Genomic DNA, 20309 nt, shown 5'->3' on the forward strand with positions numbered 1-20309 from the left:
AAGCAGCCCGATTGATTGGCACCCCATCCACCACCTTAAACATTCACTCCCTGCACCACCGGCGTACCGTGGCTGCAGTGTGTACCATCTACAAGATGCACTGCAGCAACTCGCCAAGGCTTCTTCGGCAGCCCCTCCCAAACGCGCGACCTCTTCCACCTGGAAGGACAAGGGCAGCAGGCGCATGGGAACACTCCAAGTTCCACTTCCCAGTTACCATCCAAGTCACACACCATCCTGATTTCGAAGTATATCGCTGTTCTTTCATCGTGGCTGGGTCAAAATCCTGGAACTCCCTACCTAACAGCACTGTGGGAATACCTTCACCACATGGACTGCAGCGGTTCAAGAAGGCGGCTCACCACCACCTTCTCAAGGGCAATTAGGGATGGGCAATAAATGCTGGGCTTACCAGCGACACCCACATAGATACATAGAAGATAGGAGCAGGAGTAGGCCATTCGGCCCTTCGAGCCTGCTCCGCCATTCAATGAGATCATGGCTGATCATCCAAATTCAGTACCCGGTCCCTGCCTTCTCCCCATATCCCTTGATCTCTTTAGCCTTAAGAAATATATCCAACTCTTTCTTGAATATACTTAATGAACTGGCCTCCACCACCCTCTGTGGCAGAGAATTCCACAGGTTCACCACTCTCTGGGTGAAGAAATTCCTCCTCATTTCAGTCCTAAATGGCTTACCCCTTATCCTTAGACTATGACCCCTGGTTCTGGACTCCCCGGCCATCAGAAACATCCTTCCTGCATCTAGTCTGTCCAGACCTGTCAGAATTTTATAGGTTTCAATGAGATCCCCTCTCAATCTTCTAAACTCCAGTGAGTATAAGCCCAATCGACACAATCTCTCCTCATACGTCATTCCTGCCATCCCAGGTATCAGCCTGGTGAATCTTCGCTGCACTCCTTCCATGGCAAGAACGTCCTTCCTCAGGTAAGGCGACCAAAACTGCACACAATACGCAAGGTGTGGTCTCACCAAGGCCCTGTACAACTGCAGCAAGACATCCTTGTTCTTGTACTCGAGCCCTCTTGCTACGAAGGCCAACATACCATTTGCCTTCTTAACCGCCTGCTGCACCTGCATGCTTACCTTCAGCGACTGGTGTACAAGAACACCCAGGTCTCTTTGCACTTCCCCTTCTCCCAATCTATTACCATTCAAATAATAATCTGCCTTCCTGTTTTTGCCACCAAAGTGGATAACCTCACATTTATCCACATTATAGTGCATTTGCCATGTTTCTGCCCAATCACCCAACCTGTCCAAATCGTGCTGGAGTTTCACGACATCCTCCTCACAGCATACCCTCCCCCCCAGCTTTGTGTCGTCTGCAAATTTGGAGATATTACATCCAATTCCCTCGTCCAGATCATTAATATATATTGTGAACAGCTGGGGTCCTAGGACCGATCCTTGCGGTACCCCACTAGTCACTGCCTGCCACTCGGAAAACGACCCGTTTATTCCAACTCTTTGCTTTCTGTCCGCCAACCAGTTCTCTATCCAAGTCAATACCTTGCCCCCAATCCCATGTGCCTTAATTTTGCACGCTAATCTCTTATGCGGGACCTTATCGAAAGCCTTCTGAAAGTCCAAATACACCACATCCACTGGTTCTCCCTTATCTATTTTACCAGTTACATCCTCAAAAAATTCTAGTAGTCAAGCACGATTTACCTTTTGTAAATCCATGTTGACTTTGTCCGATCCAGTCACTGCTTTCCAAGTGCTCTGCTATTACATCTTTTATAATGGACTCTAGCATTTTCCCCACTACTGATGTCACGAGCAAATAAAAAAGGTATAGCACGGGTTAGATAAAAGCTCCCTGTACACTGTCCCATCAAACACTCCCAGGGCAGGTACAGCGTGAGTTAGATACAGAGTAAGGCTCCCTCTACACTGTCCCATCAAACACTCCCAGGCAGGTACCTGGACATGTTACTGAGACCTTCCCTGGATACCCAGGCTAGGAGAAGCACTTTGGTAGGTCTGGGGAGCTGCGGCTTGTCCATGAGAGTAACTGTAAGTATCAGACCTGCAATAATCCAGAGTAATGATCAGGCGTCAGCTGTAGCTCAGTGGGTAGCGCACTCGCCTCTGAGTTAGAAGGTTGTGGGTTCAAGTCCCACTCCAGAGACCTGAGCACATAAAGCTAGGCTGACGCTCCAATGCAGTGCTGCACTGTCAGAGGTGCCGTCTTTCGGATGAGTCGTTGAACCGAGGCCTCATCAGCCCTCAACCAACATCACTAAAACAGATTGTCTGGCCATTATCACATTGCTGTTCACGGCAGCTTGCTGTGTGCAAATTGGCTGCTGCATTTCCTACAACAGTGAATGCTCTTCAAAATACTTTTATGTTGTTGTACTTCATTGGCTGCAAAGCACTTGAGGTCATGTGAGGTGCTACATAAATACAAGTCTTTAATTAACAAAGGAGAAATGGCCCAAAAAAGGAACAGTCGGTAACAGGACAACAATTAGTCTCCTCTTATTATGGGAGAAATCAAGGTCTTGACACACTGTGTTTGAAACAAAGCTGATTTATTTGTCAGATATTAAACTCCAGCCCAGTTACAGAGGAAACAAAGCCCAATTGTCAGAATGAACATGGTTCAGTCCTGGATGTGATTAATAACAGCAGAATCCAACCCCTGCAGTCAGTCGTGAACTCGCTGGTGTGTCAGCAGGTTGGCTGAACGAATGTATCCCTTCCCACACATGGAGCAGGTGAACGGCTTCTCCCCAGTGTGAATGCGTTGGTGTTTCATCAGATCATTTCTGCTTTTAAAGCTCTTCTCACAGTCAGAGCATTTAAACGGTCTCCTGTTGGTGTGAACAAGTTGGTGTGTAGTGAGGTGGGATGACAGAGTGAATCCCTTCCCACACACGGAGCAGGTGAACGGCCTTTCCCCAGTGTGAATGCGTTGGTGAGCCACAAGGTGGGGTGAATTTGTGAATCCCTTCCCGCACACGGAGCAGGTGAATGGCCCCTCTCCAGTGTGAAAACGCTGGTGTCTCAGATGGTGAGATGATTTAATGAATCCTTTCCCACACACGGAGCAAGTGAACGGTCTTTCTCCAGTGTGAACTCGCTTGTGATCAGTGAGGTGGGAAGAACAAGTGAATCCCTTCCCACACACGGAGCAGGTGAACGGTCTCTCTCCAGTATGAACTCGCCGGTGTTCAGTGAGGTTGCATGAATGAGTGAATCCCTTCCCACACACGGAGCAGGTGAATGGCCTCTCCCCAGTGTGAACTCGCTGGTGTGACTTCAGGCTGGATGGTGAAGTGAATCCCTTCCCACACACGGAGCAGGTGAACGGCCTCTCCCCAGTGTGATTGCGTCGATGGGTTTCCAGCAGGCACGGGTAATTGAATCCCTTCCCACAGTCCCCACATTTCCACGGTTTCTCCGTGGTGCTGGTGTCCTTGTGTCTCTCCAGGTTGGACGATCAGTTGAAGCCTCGTCCACACACAGAACACGTGTACGGTTTCTCCCCGCTGTGAATGGTGCGATGTTTTTTCAGGCTGTGTAACTGGTTAAAGTTCTTTCCACAGTCAGTGCACTGGAACACTCTCACTCGGGTGTGTGTGTCTCGGTGCTTTTCCGGTCACACTGATGTTTGAAATTTTTTCCCACAGACAGAACAGACCAACATTCCTCCTTCCACATTCAAAGGTCGATGATATTCAGGTCCTGATGAATCAAGTGACTCTGTCAGATCTTGACATGATGTTTGGTTTGAGTTTCCCGTTTGTAAATCCTCCCCTTCTAATACCCTGTAAAAGGAGTTTACAAAAGTCATCATTGTAAGTACAGGATAGAAATTCAGAACAGACAATTCTAGTTTCTATGGAGCATTCTTTCATAAAAACATAATAAATAGGAGCAGGAGTGGGCCATTCGGCCTTTCGAGCCTGCTCCACCATTCAATAAGATCACGGCTGATCTTCTACCTCATCTCCACCTTCCTGCACTATCCCCATATCTCTTGATTCCCTTAATATTCAAAAATCTATTGATCTCTATCTTCAATATACTCAATGACTGAGCCTCCACAGCCCTCTGGGGTAGAGAATTCCAAAGATTCACCACCTTCTGAGTGAAGAAATTTCTCCTCATCTCAGTCCTAAATGGCCGACCCCTTATTCCGAGACTGTGACCCCTGGTTCTAGACTCCCCAGCCAGGAGAAACATTCTCCCTGCATCTACCCTGTTGAGCCCTGTAAGAATTTTGTATGTTTCAATGAGATCACCGCTCATTCTTCTAAACTCTAGAGAATATAGGCCTAGTCTACTCAATCTCTCCTCATAGGACAATCACTCCATCCCAGGAATCAATCTAGTGAACCTTCGTTGCTCTCCCTCTATGGCAAGTATATCCTTCCTTAGGTAAGGAGACCAAAACTATGCACAATACTCCAGGTGTGGTCTCACCAGGGCCCCAGTAAGACGTCTTTACTCTTATACTCAAATCCTCTTGTAATAAAGGCCAACATACCATTTGCCTTCCTAATTGCTTGCTGTACCTGCATGTTAACCTTCAATGATTTGTGTACAAGGACACCCAGGTCCCTCTGAACACCAACATTTCCCAATCTCTCACCATTTAAAAAATACTCTGCTTTTCTATTTTTCCTACCAAAGTGGTTAACTTCACATTTCTCCACATTATATTCCATTTGCCATGTCCTTGCCCACTCACTTAGCCTGTCTATATCCCCTTGAAGCCTCCTTGCATCCTCCTCACAACTTACATTCCCACCCAGCTTTGTATCATCAGCAAACTTGGAGATATTACATTTAGTCCCCTCATCCAAATCATTGATGTAGATTGTGAATAGCGGAGGCCCAAGCACTGATCCTTGCAGTACCCCACTAGCTACAGCCTGCCAACCCAAAAATGACCTGCTTATTCCTTCTCTCTGTTAACCAATCCTCAATCCATGATAGTATATTACCCCCAATCCCATAAGCCCTAATTTTGTTTAACAACCTCTTGTGTGGGACTTTAATCAAAGGCCTTCTGAAAATCCAAATATACCACATCCACTGGTTCCCCCATATCTATTCTGTTAGTTACAACCTCAAAAAATTCTAAGATTTCTCAAACACGATTTCCCTTTCATAAATCCATGTTGACTCTGCCCAATCCTGTCATTATTTTCTAAGTGCCCTGTTACCATGTTCTTAATAATAGATTCTAGCATTTTCCCTACTACTGATATCAGGCTAACTGGTCTGTAGTTCCCCAGTTTCTCTCTCCCTCCTTTCTTAAATAGTGGGGTTACATTTGCTACCTTCCAATCTGCAGGGACCGTTCTAGAATCTATGGAATTTTGGAAAATGACAACCAATGCATCCACTATCTCTATAGCCAACTCTTTCAAAACCCTAGGATGTAGGCCATCAGGTCCAGGGGATTTATCGGCTTTCAGTCCCATTAATTTCTCCAGTACTACTTTTTTTTACTAATACTAATTTCTTTCAGTTCTTCATTCTCGTTAGACCCTTGGAACTTCATTATTTCCGGGAAGTTTTTTTGCATCTTCTTCTGTGAAGACAGACACAAAGTATTTGTTTAGTTTCTCTGCCATTTCCTTATTCCCCATTATAATTTCTCCTGTCTCAGCCTGTAAGGGACCCACATTTTTGCTAATCTTTTCCTTTTTACATACCTATCCAAGCTTTTACAGCCTGTTTTTATGTCTCTCGCTAGTTTACTCTCATATTCTATTTTCCCTTTCTTTATCAATTTCTTGCTCCTCCTTTGCTGAATTCTACAATCCTCCCAATCCTCAAGCTTACTACTCTTTTTGGCAACATTATACGCCGCTTCCTTTGATCTAACACTATCTTTAACTGCTATTGTTAGCCACGGTTGGACCACTTTCCTGTGGGGTTTTTGTGCCTTAAAGGAATGTATATTTGTTGTAACTTATGTATTAATTCTTAAACGCTAGCCATTGCTCGTCCACTGTCATACCTTTTAAAGTAGTTTCCCGATCTCCCTTAGCCAACTCGCCCCTCATACCTACGTAGTTTGCTTTGTTTAGATTTAAGACCCTAGTTTCGGATTTAACTAAGTCATTTTCAAACTCAATATAAAATTCTATCATATTATGGTCACTCTTCCCTAAAGGCTCCTTTACTACAAGGTTATTAATTAGCCCATTCTCATTGCACAATACTAGATCTAAAATAGCCTGTTCCCTCGTTGGTTCCTCAACATACTGATCTAGAAAACTATCTTGCATACATTCCATGAATTCGTCCTCCACACTATCACTGCAAATTTGGTTTGCCCAGTCTATATGTAGATTAAAGTCCCCCATGATTACTGTATTACCCTCGTTCTATGCGCCTCTAATTTCCTGATTTATACTCTGCCCTGCATTACAACTATTGTTTGGGGGCCTATAAGCAACTCCCACCAATGTTTTCTGCCCCTTGCTGTTTCTTAGCTCCACCCAAACTGATTCTACTTCTTGATTTTCGGAGCTCAGATCCTTTCTCTCTACTGTCTTTATCCCATCCTTTATTATCAGGGCTACCCCTCCTCCTTTTCCATTGTGCCTATCTCTTCTAAAAGTTATGTATCCTGAAATATTTAGCTCCCAACCTTGGCCACTTTGCAACCACATCTCCATTATGGCTATTAGATCAAACCTGTTAAATTTCTATCTGCGCTATTAATTCATCTATTTTGTTGGGAATGCTTCACGCATTCAGATATAGCACCTTTAGCTTTGACTTATTTCTATTTTCCCCTGCTGTCACCTTAGTCACTGATGCTGTATTACCTTTGTTACTCATGCTGTATTACCTTTGTTACTCGCTCTGTCCCTTCCTGACCCACTCTGCTTATTTTTATCCAAAACTCTACACTACTCTAGAGCCATTACATTTTTCTTGTTGCTTTTAAATTTACTCTTTCCAGAATCCTCCCACCCCCCACTTCATTAGTTTAAAGCCCTGTCTATTGTCCTAGTTATTCGTCCTAACAGAACAGCTCCCTCCTTCCCCAGTACTAGTGCCAGTGCCCCATGAACCAAAACCCCTTCCTCCCACACCACTCTTTGAGCCACGCATTTAAACCTCTAATCTGTTTGTCCCTACACCAATTTGCACGTGGCTCAGGTAACAATCCAGAGATTATTACCTTTGAGGTTCTGCTTTTTAATTTGGATCCTAGCTCCTCAAACTCCCTCTGCAGGACCTCATTCCTAGTTCTACCTACGTCATTGGTTTCTACATAGACCACGACAACTGGATCCTCCCCCTCCCACTTCTTCTCCAGCCGCGAGGAGATGTCTTTAACCCCGGCACCAGGCATGCAAAGGCTGAGGCTCCTCCAGCACTGCACCTGGGGTCCCCTTACCTGCCTGAGTTGCAGTCACACCCTCCTGGATCAAAGGTAACTCTCCCCATCCCTGATGCCCCGCAATGTCTGCACCTCAGACTCCAGCTCAAAAACTCTGAGCTGAAGTTCCTCAAGATGCAGGCACTTACTGCAAGCGTGGTTGTCCGGGATCACAACGCTCTCCACAAACTCCCACGTGCTGCAGTTGCGGCACACCACCTGCACTGCCAGCCCTATATGACCTTGATTAATTTAATTTAATTAGGTAACTTAGTTTACAGTGTAGTTTCCTGACTACTTACTTGATCTAGATTAATTAACTAACTACCTGTAACACAAAGCACTACAAGTAGTTTAGGCAAAAAGCAACAACTCCTTCCCACTCTTTTCAAATTCCCAAACAAAGCACTCTGTTCAAGTCCACTGCGTTTAATCCCGCTCTGTGCAGACCACGCAGAGACTGTGCTTTCCTCTCTTGTTCCCCCAAAGCTGTATATCCCCGTCCCACACACTCTCCCTCCTCCCTGTGCTGAAATCCAAACCCATCGCACCATCTCCAACATTTCTTTCCTCCACTCCCAGTTTTCCCCTCCCTCTACTCTGATTGGGTTCAGTTCTACACCCGCTGTGTGCAGAGTGAGAATAAAATCAATAAGTCAATGATTGTCTCTTCTGGTCACTGGGACCCTGAAGCCCCACTCACTCTCTGTTCCTGGCCAAGATGGTCGCTCATGCGCCGTGTTCCCGCCCTGTCCAAGATGGCGGCCGGGACTGACATTGCGGGGAAAACACGAGGCCTCTGGGCTCTTATTCAGGGTGTTTCTGAAGCTTCCCAGCCCACCCGCGGGTCCAATTCCTCCCCAAGCCCACAATCTCCTACCGCCTCCCGGGAGCGTATCTTCCGTCTCCACCACTCGCCCTGCGCATGCTCAGAGCACAGCCCCGTTCTGCACCTGCGCACTTGGCTCCTGTAGTCATTGATAGGGCACATTCTGCCTCGCGGGGGATTCTGGGTTACTCGACCGCCATTGAAAGCCCCGATTGAGAGGGGCATTTTTTGACTACCGGTAGGGCCGACAGTAAGTAGTCCCACTGTCACCAGACAGGAACAAAACCGTTTAGGCAAGTGCACCACAAATATGAAACAAACAGTAATAACTATGTAGTGTACAGTGACACACACAAATACGATGGAAAGATGGCTACAAACTTCTCTTAACTCCTACCCTCTGATTTCTGTTTTGTAACCATCTTTCCATCCATTCTGCTGCCTGGCCCTTCACTGCACAAGGCCTGACTTTGGTCATCTTCTAGATCTTACATACAGTTTATGGATAGCAAGCTGGATACAAAACAGAAAACAGAGCGTCTGGGTTAGGAGTAGCTATTCAGACTGGCAAAAGGTGGAAAGTGGTGTTCCACAGGGATCGGTGCTGGGACCACTGTTTACACAAACGATTTGTACTCGGGAATCAGAAGTACAATTTCAAAATTTGTTGTTGGCACCAAGTTGGAGGGTTGAACACCAACGCCCCTCCGGAACCTTCTTCTCCTTCACTTTCCTCTGATCCCCCTTCTCCCAATCTCACCCCCTGCCGCATCTTCACTATCCCCTCTGACCTTCCCCTCTCTGACCCTGAATGATCAGTCCTCAGCAAAGGCCTGATCTTCATCCCCTTACGCTCCCACCTCAATGAATTTTGAGCTCGGCACGATGTTGAGCTCTTTTTCCGCCGCCTTCGTCTCCGTACCCACTTCTCTGGCCAGGAGTCTTCCCCCCACACGGCTGACCCTTTCTCCCGCTTTCAGAATTCCTGTTCTACCTGGACCCCTCCCCCTGGCCTCTTACCCTCTCTAGATCTTTTCATCGCTAACTGCCGCCGTGACATCGGCCGTCTCCATTTCTCTGCTCCCCTCACTCACTCCAACCTACCTCCCTCTGAACTTGCAGCACTCCATTCTCTTAGATCCAACCCTGACATTGTCATTAAATCTGCTGACAAGGGTGCTGCTGTTGTTGTTTGGCGAACCAACCTCTACCTAGCGGAAGCTGAACGCCAACTCTCCGACACCTCCTCCTGCCTCCACCTGGACCATGACCCCACTACAGAGCATCAAACCACCGTTTCCAAGACTGTCACTAACCTCATCTCCTCTGGAGATCTTACCCCTGCGGCCACCAACCTCATAGTTCCCCAACCCCGCTCAGCCCGCTTCTACCTCCTTCCCAAGATCCACAAACAGGACTGCCCTGGTAGACCCATCGTTTCAGCCTGTTCTTGCCCCACCGAACTTATCTCTTCCTATCTCGACTCTACCTTTTCTCCCCTTGTCCAGTCTCTTCCCACCTACATCCGCAACTCTTCGGATGCCCGCCACCACTTTAACAGTTTCCAGTTTCCTGGCCCCAACCGCCTCCTTTTCACCATGGACGTACAATCCCTCTACACCTCCATCCCCCACCAGGATGGCCTGAGGGCGCTCCGCTTCTTCCTTGAACAGAGGCCCGACCAGACCCCATCCACCACTACCCTCCTCCGCCTGGCTGAACTTGTTCTCACATTGAACAACTTCTCCTTTGACTCCACTCATTTCCTCCAAATCAAAGGCATTGCTATGGGTACCCGCATGGGTCCTAGCTATACCTGCCTTTTCATGGGATATGTGAAACACGCTTTGTTCCAGTCCCACTCGGGTCCCCTCCCTCACCTCTTTTTCTGGTACAATAATGACTGTATCAGTGCCGTTTCCTGCTCTCGCCCTGAACTGGACAATTTCATTCACTTTGCTTCCAATTTCCACCCTTCCCTCACCTTCACATGGTCCATCTCCGACTCTTCCCTTCCCTTCCCTTCCTCGACTTCTCTGTCTCCATCTCTGGGGATAGGTTATTGACCAACATTCACTACAAGCCCACTGACTCCCACAGCTACCTGGACTACACTTCCTCTCACCCCGCCTCCTGTAAGGCCTCTATTCCATTCTCCCAGTTTCTCCGTCTCCGCCGCATCTGCTCCGACGGTGCCACCTTCCACACCAGTGCTTCCGACATGTCTTCCTTTGTCCTCAACCGAGGATTCCCCTCTACCGTGGTTGACACGGCCCTCGACCGTGTCCGTTCTATTTCCCGCACTTCTGCCCTCACCCTTGCCCCTCCCTCCCGGAACCACGATAGGGTTCCCCTTGTCCTCACCTTTCACCCCACCAGCCTCCACATTCAACGGATCATCCTCCGCCATTTCCGCCACCTCCAAAGTGATCCCACCACCAAACGCATCTTCCCCTCCCTTCCCCTTTCAGCATTCCGTAGGGACCGCTCCCTCCGAGACACCCTAGTCCACTCCTCTATCACCCCCAGCACCCCTTCCCCTTCACCCGGCACCTTCCCATGCAAGCGCAGGAGATGCAACACCTGCCCTTATACCTCCCCCCTTCCCACTGTCCAGGGCCCCAAACACCCCTTCCAGGTGAAACAGCGATTTACTTGTACTTCTTGCAATCTAGTATACTGTATTCGCTGCTCACAATGTGGTCTCTTCTACATTGGGGAGACCAAATGCAGATTGGGTGACCGCTTTGCGGAACACCTCCATTCAGTCCGTAAGGATGACACCGAGCTTCCGGTTGCGTCATTTTAATTCACCGCCCCATTCCCACTCAGACCTCACTGTACTCGGGCTCTTGTGGAAGCTCACCGTAAACTCGAGGAACAGCACCTCATCTTCCGATTAGGCACTTTACAGCCTTCCGGGCTCAATATCGAGTTCAACAATTTCAGATCATAACCTCGGCCCCCATTACATTTTTACTTATTTTTTATCCACACCTTTGTTTTGGCCCTTTCCCCCTTTTTTTCTCTCCCACATGGCAGCTGTCTCCCATTCTGCCAGCGCATTTCACACCTAATCTAGAGCCATCTTTTGTCTCCACTAGTCCTATCACCATCTCGTCTCGGTTTGAATACCTCTTAATGTCTCTTCACTTCTCTTTTGTTCTCTCCCAGCCTGGCCTCTTAATCTATTTCATTCCCTGTGCTTTTTCAGTCTTGACAAAGGGTTTTGACCCAAAACGTTGACTCTATTTTCTCTCCACGGATGTTGCCTGGCCTGCTGAGTTTTTCCAGCATTTTCTGTTGTTATTTCGGATTTCCAGCATCTGCAGTATTTTGCTATCTTTGGAGGGTAAAGTTATTACTGAGGAAAACTGTGACAAAATACCTTTGCAAAATGGGCATGTAATTGACAAATAAATATCAGTATAGATAAGTGTGAGGTGGTGTATTTTAGAAGGAGGAATAAGGAGGCCACCTACTACTTGGAAAGTAAGAGTCTAAATGGGGTAGAGGAGCAAAGGGATCTCAGGGTCCAGATACACAAATCACTAAAAGTAACAATGTAGGTTAATAAGGCCATAAAATATACAAACCAAGCACTGGGGATCTCTAGAGGGATAGAATTGAACAGCAGAGAAGTTATGTTAAACTTGTATTGAACCTCAGTTAGACCACACTTGGAGTATTGTGCATAGTTCTGGTCTCCATATTATAAAAAGCAGAGGCACTGGTGAAGGTGCAAAAAAGATTTGCAAGGATGATCGTAGGCCTGACAGGATATACTTATCAGGAAAGGCTGAACAGCAATGGCCTCGCCTCTCCCTAACTCTGTCATCTCCTCCAGCCCCACAACCATCCGAGTTATCTGCACTTCTCTAATTCAGGCCTTTTGAACATCCCCGATTTGAATCGTTCAATCATTGCTGGCCATGCCTTCAACTGCCAAGGCCCTAACCTCTGGAATTCCCTCCCTAAACCGCTCTGCCTCTCTTAAGAGGCTCCGTAAATCCTACCTCTTTGTCCAAGCTTTTGCTCACCTGCCCTAATATCCCGCTATGTGGCACGGTGTCAAATTTAGTTCTATAACTCTCGTGTAAAGTGCCTTGGGTGGCTTTACTATGTTAAATGTGCTATATAAATACACGTTGTTGTTGTTGCAGTAACTCTATGTGACTGTGCTTTCTGCCTGATGACGGAGCTGGAAAAGCTTTTGCTATTATTAGCATAATTGTGCAGCATCATCTTTTCCAAAGATCTCTCAGCTTTACTAATGGCTGCTTTTGTCTCCCTCAATTGGGGGTGATATTTGTCCCCATTCTCCTGTAAACTGAATTCATGTTGTTCCAAACTGGGTTCAATGTAAGACAGTTCGGGGAGTCAGGCATCATTCACCCCTAGACCTACGCTGGCCGGTAAAACCCCAGACAGCTCCTTAGTAAGGATTCCTCTGGTTCTTTGCCATATATTTGTCAGGATACTGAAACCCAGCTTCCTTACACTTCACTCCTGGAGGCCCCACTCCCTGAGCCTACAACCTTCAGCAGGGTCAGTGCTGGTGTTCCACAGCGGGAGTGATCCCAGAGTAACTGTCGGAATCGCACCCCGTGGATGTTCCGGGTCGTGTATTTTTAGTTATCCTGGTGTCTAACACGCACACATCAATAAAACAGGGAGTTCCTGGAAACACGCTGCAGGTCCTTCTTTACCTGGAGATCAAATGTCTGTTGTATAATTATACCAGCAGTTAACAGGCTCCTGTGAACTCCTCCCTCTGCTATTTTAATGCAGACTTTAACCAACTTACTTTAATCGAATTAACACCTGCCTTAAAATGGTAGACTCAGGACGGTCACACAAACATGTTAAATCTTCATAGAATAATTACCACAGTCATTTTAGACTAGAAACTCAAGCCTGCCGTTTCACTTTCAGTCAGGAACAGATCGCAGTTTGACACCAATCTCTGATTTGACAGCACGTTTCCAGCATTCACTGTTGTTCTTCCCGACTCTAAACACAGTTGTAAAGGAGCCTTCTGTTCCATGCCTAGGAGCTCTGAACCATGGAAGAGAGCGGCTGGGACATATTTCTAACAGGCCTCAAGATTAACCCGCACGGGGACTTTGCTGTCAGTGAAGAGAGACGAGAAAGACCAAAGTGCCGTTTGCCCCTCTCAGTGTGGCCCTGAAGGACTGTGCCCAGGCTGAAGTTCTGTTCCCGCCGTACGATCCTCCCCCAGATTGTCCTTTCTGAACTCCAGCCAGGTGATGCTAAACACTCAGGTGGGAAAGACAAAAATCTACAACAATGTGTTTAAAGCAAAGCTGATTTATTTGACATCTATCCAGAATATTAAACTCCAGCCCAGTTACAGGAGTTATTAACATCAGCAGAAACAAACCCCAATTTGGACAGGTTGGGTGATTGGGCAGATGCATGGCAGATGCAGTATAATGTGGATAAATGCGAGGTTATCCACTTTGGTGGCAAAAACAGGAAGGCAGATTATTATCTGAATGGCAATAGATTGGGAGAAGGGGAAGTGCAACGAGTCCTGGGTGTCCTTGTGCACCAGTCGCTGAAGGTAAGCATGCAGGTGCAGCAGGCGGTTAAGAAGGCAAATGGTATGTTGGCCTTCGTAGCGAGAGGATTCGAGTACAGGAACAAGGATGTCTTGCTGCAGTTGTACAGGGCCTTGGTGAGACCACACCTGGAGTATTGTGTGCAGTTTTGGTCACCTTATCTGAGGAAGGATGTTCTTGCCATGGAGGGAGTGCAGCGAAGATTCACCAGACTGATACCTGGGATGGCAGGAATGACGTATGAGGAGAGATTGGGTCGATTGGGCTTATACTCGCTGGAGTTTAGAAGAATGAGAGGGGATCTCATTGAAACTTATAAAATTCTAACAGGACCATACAGACTAGATGCAGGAAGGATGTTCCCGATGGCGGGGGAGTCCAGAACCAGGGGTCACAGTCTAATGATAAGGGGTAAGCCATTTAGGACAGAGATGAGGAGGAATTTCTTCACCCAGAGAGTGGTGAACCTGTGGAATTCTCTACCACAGAAGGCAGTAGAGGCCAATTCATTAAATATATTCAAGAAGGAGTTGGATATATTTCTTAAGGCTAAAGGGATCAGGGGATATGTGGAGAAAGTAGGGACAGGGTACAGAGTTTGGATGATCAGCCATGATCTCATTGAATGGCGGAGCAGGCTCGAGGGGCCGAATGGCCTACTCCTGCTCCAATCTTCTATGTTTCTAACTGTCAAAATGAACACGGTTCAGTCCTGGATGTGATTAACAGCAGCAATAACAGCAGAATCCAACCCGTGCTGGTGTGTCAGCAGATTGGATGCCCGACTGAATCCCTTCCCACACACAGAGCAGGTGAACCTTCTCTCCCCAGTGCCAACTCGCTGTTGTCCCAGCAGATCCTTTTTGCTTTTAAATCTCTTCTCACAGTCAGAACATGTAAAAGGTCTATCATCACAGTCAGAACATGTAAAAGGTCTATCATCACAGTCAGAACATGTAAAAGGTCTATCATCACAGTCAGAACATGTAAAAGGTCTATCATCGGTGTGAACTCGCTGGTATGTCCGCAGGGTGGATGATCGAATTAATCCCTTCCCACATATGGCGCAGGTGAAAGGCCTCTCTCCCGTGTGAGTGCGCTGGTGTACAGTGAGTTCAGATGATTGCCTGAACCCAGTCCCACAGTGAGAGCACCTGAACGGTCCCTCGTCAGTGTGAACACGTTGATGGCACATCAGTTCCCCGGAACTTTTATAGCACTTCCCACAGTCCGGGCATTTAAAAGGTCTCTCGTCAGTGTGAACTCACCTGTGCTTCAGCAGAGTGGATGAATGAATAAATCCTTTCCCACACTCGGAGCAGGTGAAGGGTCTCACCCCAGAGTTACTGCGCTGGTGTCTCAGCAGATCACTTCTGCTTTTGAATCTCTTCTCATAATCAGTACATTTAAAAGGTCTCTTATCAGTGTGAACAAGCTGGTGTGTCAGAAGGTGGGATGACTGAGTGAATCCCTTCCCACACTCGGAGCAGGTGAACGGCCTCTCCCCCATGTGAACTCGCTGGTGTGTCAGCAGTGTGGATGACTGAGTAAATCCCTTCCCACACATGGAGCAGGTGAACGGTCTCTCCTCAGTGTGAACAAGTTGATGTGTCAGCAGGGTGGATGAACGAGTGAATCCCTTCCCACACTCGGAGCAGGTGAACGGCCTCTCACTGGTGTGAACTTGTGCGATGATGCCCTGAACCTCTTCCCACAGTGAGAGCAGCTGAACAATGTGTAAGCGCTGTGAATGTGCTGGTGCTCTCTCAGTGTCTCAGGGCGTTTAAAGCTCTTCTCCCACTCGATGCATTTAAACTCTCTCTCGTTAGTGTGAACCCACTGATGTATCAGCAGGGCAGAGAAATAAGTGCATCCCTTGCCACACACAGAGCAGGTGAACAGTCTCTCCTCGGTGTGATCGCATGGATGAACTACAGAATTTGTTCATCCCTGTTTGGCATAAAAACAAAACAAAAAAGGTGACTCAACATTGGCTAACAAGGGAAATTAGGGATAGCATAAGAGCCAAGGAGAGGACATATAAATTGGCCAGAAAAAGCAGCAAACTTGAGGATTGGGAGCAGTTTAGGATTCAGCAAATGAGGACAAAGGGATAATTAAGAGGGGGAAAATAGAGTATGCGAGTAAGCTTGCAGTGAACATAAAAACTGACTGTAAAAGCTTCTATAGATATGTGAAGAGAAAAAGATTGGTGAAGACAAGCGTAGGTCCCTTGCAGTCAGAATCAGGGGAATTTATAATGGGGAACAAAGAAATGGCGACCAATTAAATACATACTTTGGTTCTGTCTTCACAAAGGAGGACACAAATAACCTCCCAGAGATGCCGGGGAACATAGGGTCTAATGAGAGGGAGGAATTGAATGAAATTAGTATTTGTAGGGAAATGGTGTTAGGGAAATTGATGGGATTGAAGGCCGATAAATAAATCCCCAGGGCCTGATAATCTACATCCTAGGGTACTTAAGGAAGTGGCCCTAGAAATAGTAGATGCATTGCTGGTCATCTTCCAGAACTCGATAGACTCTGGAACAGTACCCATGGATTAGATAGAGGATCAGCCATGATCTTATTGAATGGCGGAGAAGGCTCGAAGGGCCGAATGGCCCACTCCTGCTCCTATTTTTTATGTTTCTACACATGGCAGATGAAATTTAATGCAGGAAGGTGCGAAGTGATACATTTTGGTAGCAAGAATGAGGAGAGGTAATATAAACTAAAGGGTACAATTCTAAATGGGGTGCATGAACAGAGAGACCTGGGGGTATGTGTGCACAAATCATTGAAGGTGGCAGGGCAGGTTGAGAAAGCGGTTAAAAAAGCATACCGGATCCTGGGCTTTATAAATAGAGGCATAGGGCTGGATTTTGCTAGGGCCGTGGAGGCGGGATTGGAGGCGTGTGGGGGATAAAAATTGCAAAACTGGCGTGCGGGCCCAAACCCGCCTCCATCCCGCCTCCACGCAATTTTCCTAAATTCGTGTCTGCTGGTCCCGACTCCGTCCCGCCTCCAGGAGACGGGATAGGCCCTTAACAAGCCCTCAATTGGCTCTATAATCCCATTTTCCTAACCACTTGCAAGTTTACTCGTTTTCCCACGTGAAACACGCCTGGTGGGAAACACACATCTGAAACCTGGTGGGAGCACAACTGGCTTGCGGAGTAGCAGCTGCAGCTCAACCATTAAATGGCAGATTTGAACAGGCTTTAATTGCAGGTGGCATAACTTTGCTCTCTCAGGTCTGGGGGATCTTTCAGAAGGCATACCCACAGCTCTGGAAGTTTGCAGCCTGACAACCATCTCCAGTGTGACCTCCTGGGAAACCCCTCTCGCCACCTTCACTGAGCGCTTCCTCAACTGAGGCATCTACCAGAAGCATGGGAGCCATTTTTGTCCTGCCCTTCTGGATATTACATGAGGCCGCCCAACAGCAACAACAGTTGCGCCAAGCTGCTGCTGCCCCACCTGAGGATGCACAGGCCAGAAGGGGCCAGCGCATGGAAGGCCGTCGGCGCAGGAGATACCCCCCAAACAGGGTCTACAGACGCAGGGTCAGCTACCTCAACATGTCTGAGCAGCAGTGCCAAAGGCGGCTCCGACTTTCGCTCCACACTCGCAGCAACCCTGGAGACAAAACCTGCCAGAGACTCCTGCATATTTTCCTGGAGTGCCATCACCGCTGATACTGTGGATGGACCCAGAGGCAGAGGGTCGACATGCAGCTGAGCTGAGCTGGGAGAGTGCTGCGCCCTCCGACTAGGACTCTCCACTGCTGTCCCTGTCTCCACCATCTGCTGAGGCTCACTTGTGAGCTGTGATACACCAGGTGACAACACTACTCTATGTCCCGAAGGTCCCACCGAGGTGTGAGTGTCTGCGCTGGTGCTGGGTGCATTGCCTTCTGCTGACGCTGCGCCCTCAGAGGTTGCAGCTTCCTCTGAGGAGTCTGGATGCTGAGGCTGAACCTCCTCCTGCGTCCTGGAGACGGGAGCTTGCGATGGTCCTGTGGGGGAGTAAAGGAAAGTGTCAGAGATGAGAGGCCAGGGTTACCTGCACAGTGCTTATTGCAGATGATCAGAGGTCCATCTGCTAGAGCTTCCAAGTCATTATCAGCGAGTCATGCAATGCAATTGAGAGAGTTGGAAAACTCTTCTGTCACCAGCTTGCTCTGCTGCACCGGTCTCTCCATCCCCCACTTGTGTGTCGTCCTGGATGCCGACGATCTCCAGGATCGCCTCCTCCCATGGGGTCAGCTGGGCTAAGGAGGCTGCCCCTCCCCCTGTCCTGGCTCGCTCTCTTTTCCTGCAATGGGGGAGACAAGTGGAGTTTGAGCGAGAATGAAGGAGTGAGTGTAGAGAATCGATGGCATAGATGCTTAGAAGGAGAGAAAGATGGAGTGAGATGGCAAGACCAAGGGCCCTCCCTATGTGATGTAAGTTGTTTTCATAGCATGACAGTGATAGGGAGTGTGAGGGCTGCATAGTCCATTAGTTAGGTGAATGTGACCATAGAGAGAGAGGGAGTGGGAAAGGGTGCATGGATGTCAGTGTCAAGTGGGATGTGGAGGAAGAGATTGGTAAAGCTGAGAGCTGGTGAGGAAAGGCAATGGGGATCAGATTAAGAGTGATGGGAACATCATACTCACTTTTCCAGTGTGCAGAAGGTCATGGAAGCGTTTCCGACACTGGATCCATGTTCTGCTGGTATTCGAGCTGGCGTTCACCTGCTCTGCCACCCTCAGCCACACAGCCTTGGTTTGCTGGGGTGGCTTCTTCCTCCCCGAGGAGGGGAAGAGCACCTCCCTGCTCTCTGTCGCTCCCTCCATCAATGCCTGGAGGGCTGCCTCGTCAAATCTGGGGGATGCCTTACTCCGATGTGTCGCCATGATTGATGATGGTAGCAGCAGCTGCCAGGGCCAGAAGCTTGGCAGTCTGCTGAAGTGAGCAAGGCTTGTGGAAGCCCTTAAATGAAGCAGCAGTGATGATGTCATCGGAGGCGAGCTTCCCACCTGAAAAGCTCACTGGCTAGGGGTTCCCACACGTGGGGAATCAATTGGGCTATAAAATCAAAATTGCATCAATTTCCCACATCGTTCAGGATTCGTGTGGGAAACACGAAATGTGGGGAACACGCCCCCAACCCGCCCCCGTAGCAAAATCCAGCCCATAGTGTGCAGACAGTGTGGAAAAGTAGGACACATAGCACGAGTCTGCAGGTCAGGAAAGAAAACCAGCAATAAGAAATCTCCAAAAGAAAAGTACAAGAAGGTACATAAGGTGACGGAGAATAGTTCAGACGAACAAAAGAGTGATACCGACTCCGAAAGCAGGGAGCTGAGTTGTCTGAAACTACATAATGTGATCAAAACGGAGGATCACCGAACCATTTGGGTCACTCTCAAGATAGCAGGAGTCCAGGTAAAAATGGAATTGGACACAGGATCAGCCCTAACAGTCATAAACCGACGGGACTACGAGTGGCTATTCTCACACATACCCTTGAGAGACACAAAAATTATTTTGAAGACGTAAACGGGGCAAAAAGTCTACCCAAAAGGAAAAATAAGGGTGACCGTTATATATAACGGTAAGGAAACACCAAAACTAGACCTGTATGTATTGCAAGACGGAGGACCACCATTACTGGGACGTGAATGGATCCGGAAAATACAGCTGGATTGGCATTCCATACAAGCACTGTCACACCTGGGCGACTGTCAAAGATCCTAACCGACGCGCAAGAAGTGTTCCAGCAAGGACTCGGAACACTAAACGGCATAACAGCAACAATTAAAATCGAAGAAAACGCAAGCCCCAAATTTTTTAAGGCCAGACCGGTACCTTATGCGATCCGCCCAGCCGTCGAAGCAGAGCTGGAGAGTTTGGAATGCTCAGGAGTACTGTCCAAGGTGGACTGGAGCGAGTGGGCTACACCCATCATCCCTGTGATGAAAAAGTCGTTGAGCAGCACGCCTGGGGAACCAAGGAAGGTTCGCATCTGTGGGGACTTTAAGGTAACAGTGAACCCAGTCCTTCACACCGTGCAATATCCACTTCCGCGGATTGAAGATATTTTCGCCTCGCTATCTGGAGGGAAACGCTTCACTAAGATTGATCTGGCCCAGGCGTATCTGCAAATGGAGGTAGAAGAAGCATCAAAAAAAACCTCACAATCAACACCCACAAAGGTCTCTACCAATACAACTGGCTGGTATTCGGGGTAGCATCAGCTCCGGCTATTTGGCAAAGGGCAATGGAACAAGTCCTGCAAGGGATCCCAGGGACCCAGTGTTATTTGGACGACATCCTGGTCACGGGCGAAAATGACAGTGATCACCTCGCCAACCTGGAGCAGGTGCTCACTAGATTGAAGGAATATGGGCTCCGAGCTAACCGCCCCAAATGCGAGTTTTTAAAAAAACAGATCTCGTATTGTGGCCACGTTGTCGATAAAGAGGGGTTACATAAGTCCCCTGAAAAGATTGA

At 47.9% G+C, this 20309-nt stretch overlaps 1 pseudogene; it reads right to left on the bottom strand.

Moving 5' to 3' along the window:
• Window positions 1-2550: 2550 nt before the first annotated feature.
• LOC147119474 (uncharacterized) overlaps window positions 2551-20309 on the bottom strand; it is an 88618-nt pseudogene continuing 70859 nt past the window's right edge.

Source organism: Somniosus microcephalus, chromosome 4 (assembly GCF_052327205.1).
Source record: "Somniosus microcephalus isolate GS21.2 chromosome 4, FLI_Smic_1.0, whole genome shotgun sequence".
NCBI lineage: Eukaryota > Metazoa > Chordata > Chondrichthyes > Squaliformes > Somniosidae > Somniosus > Somniosus microcephalus.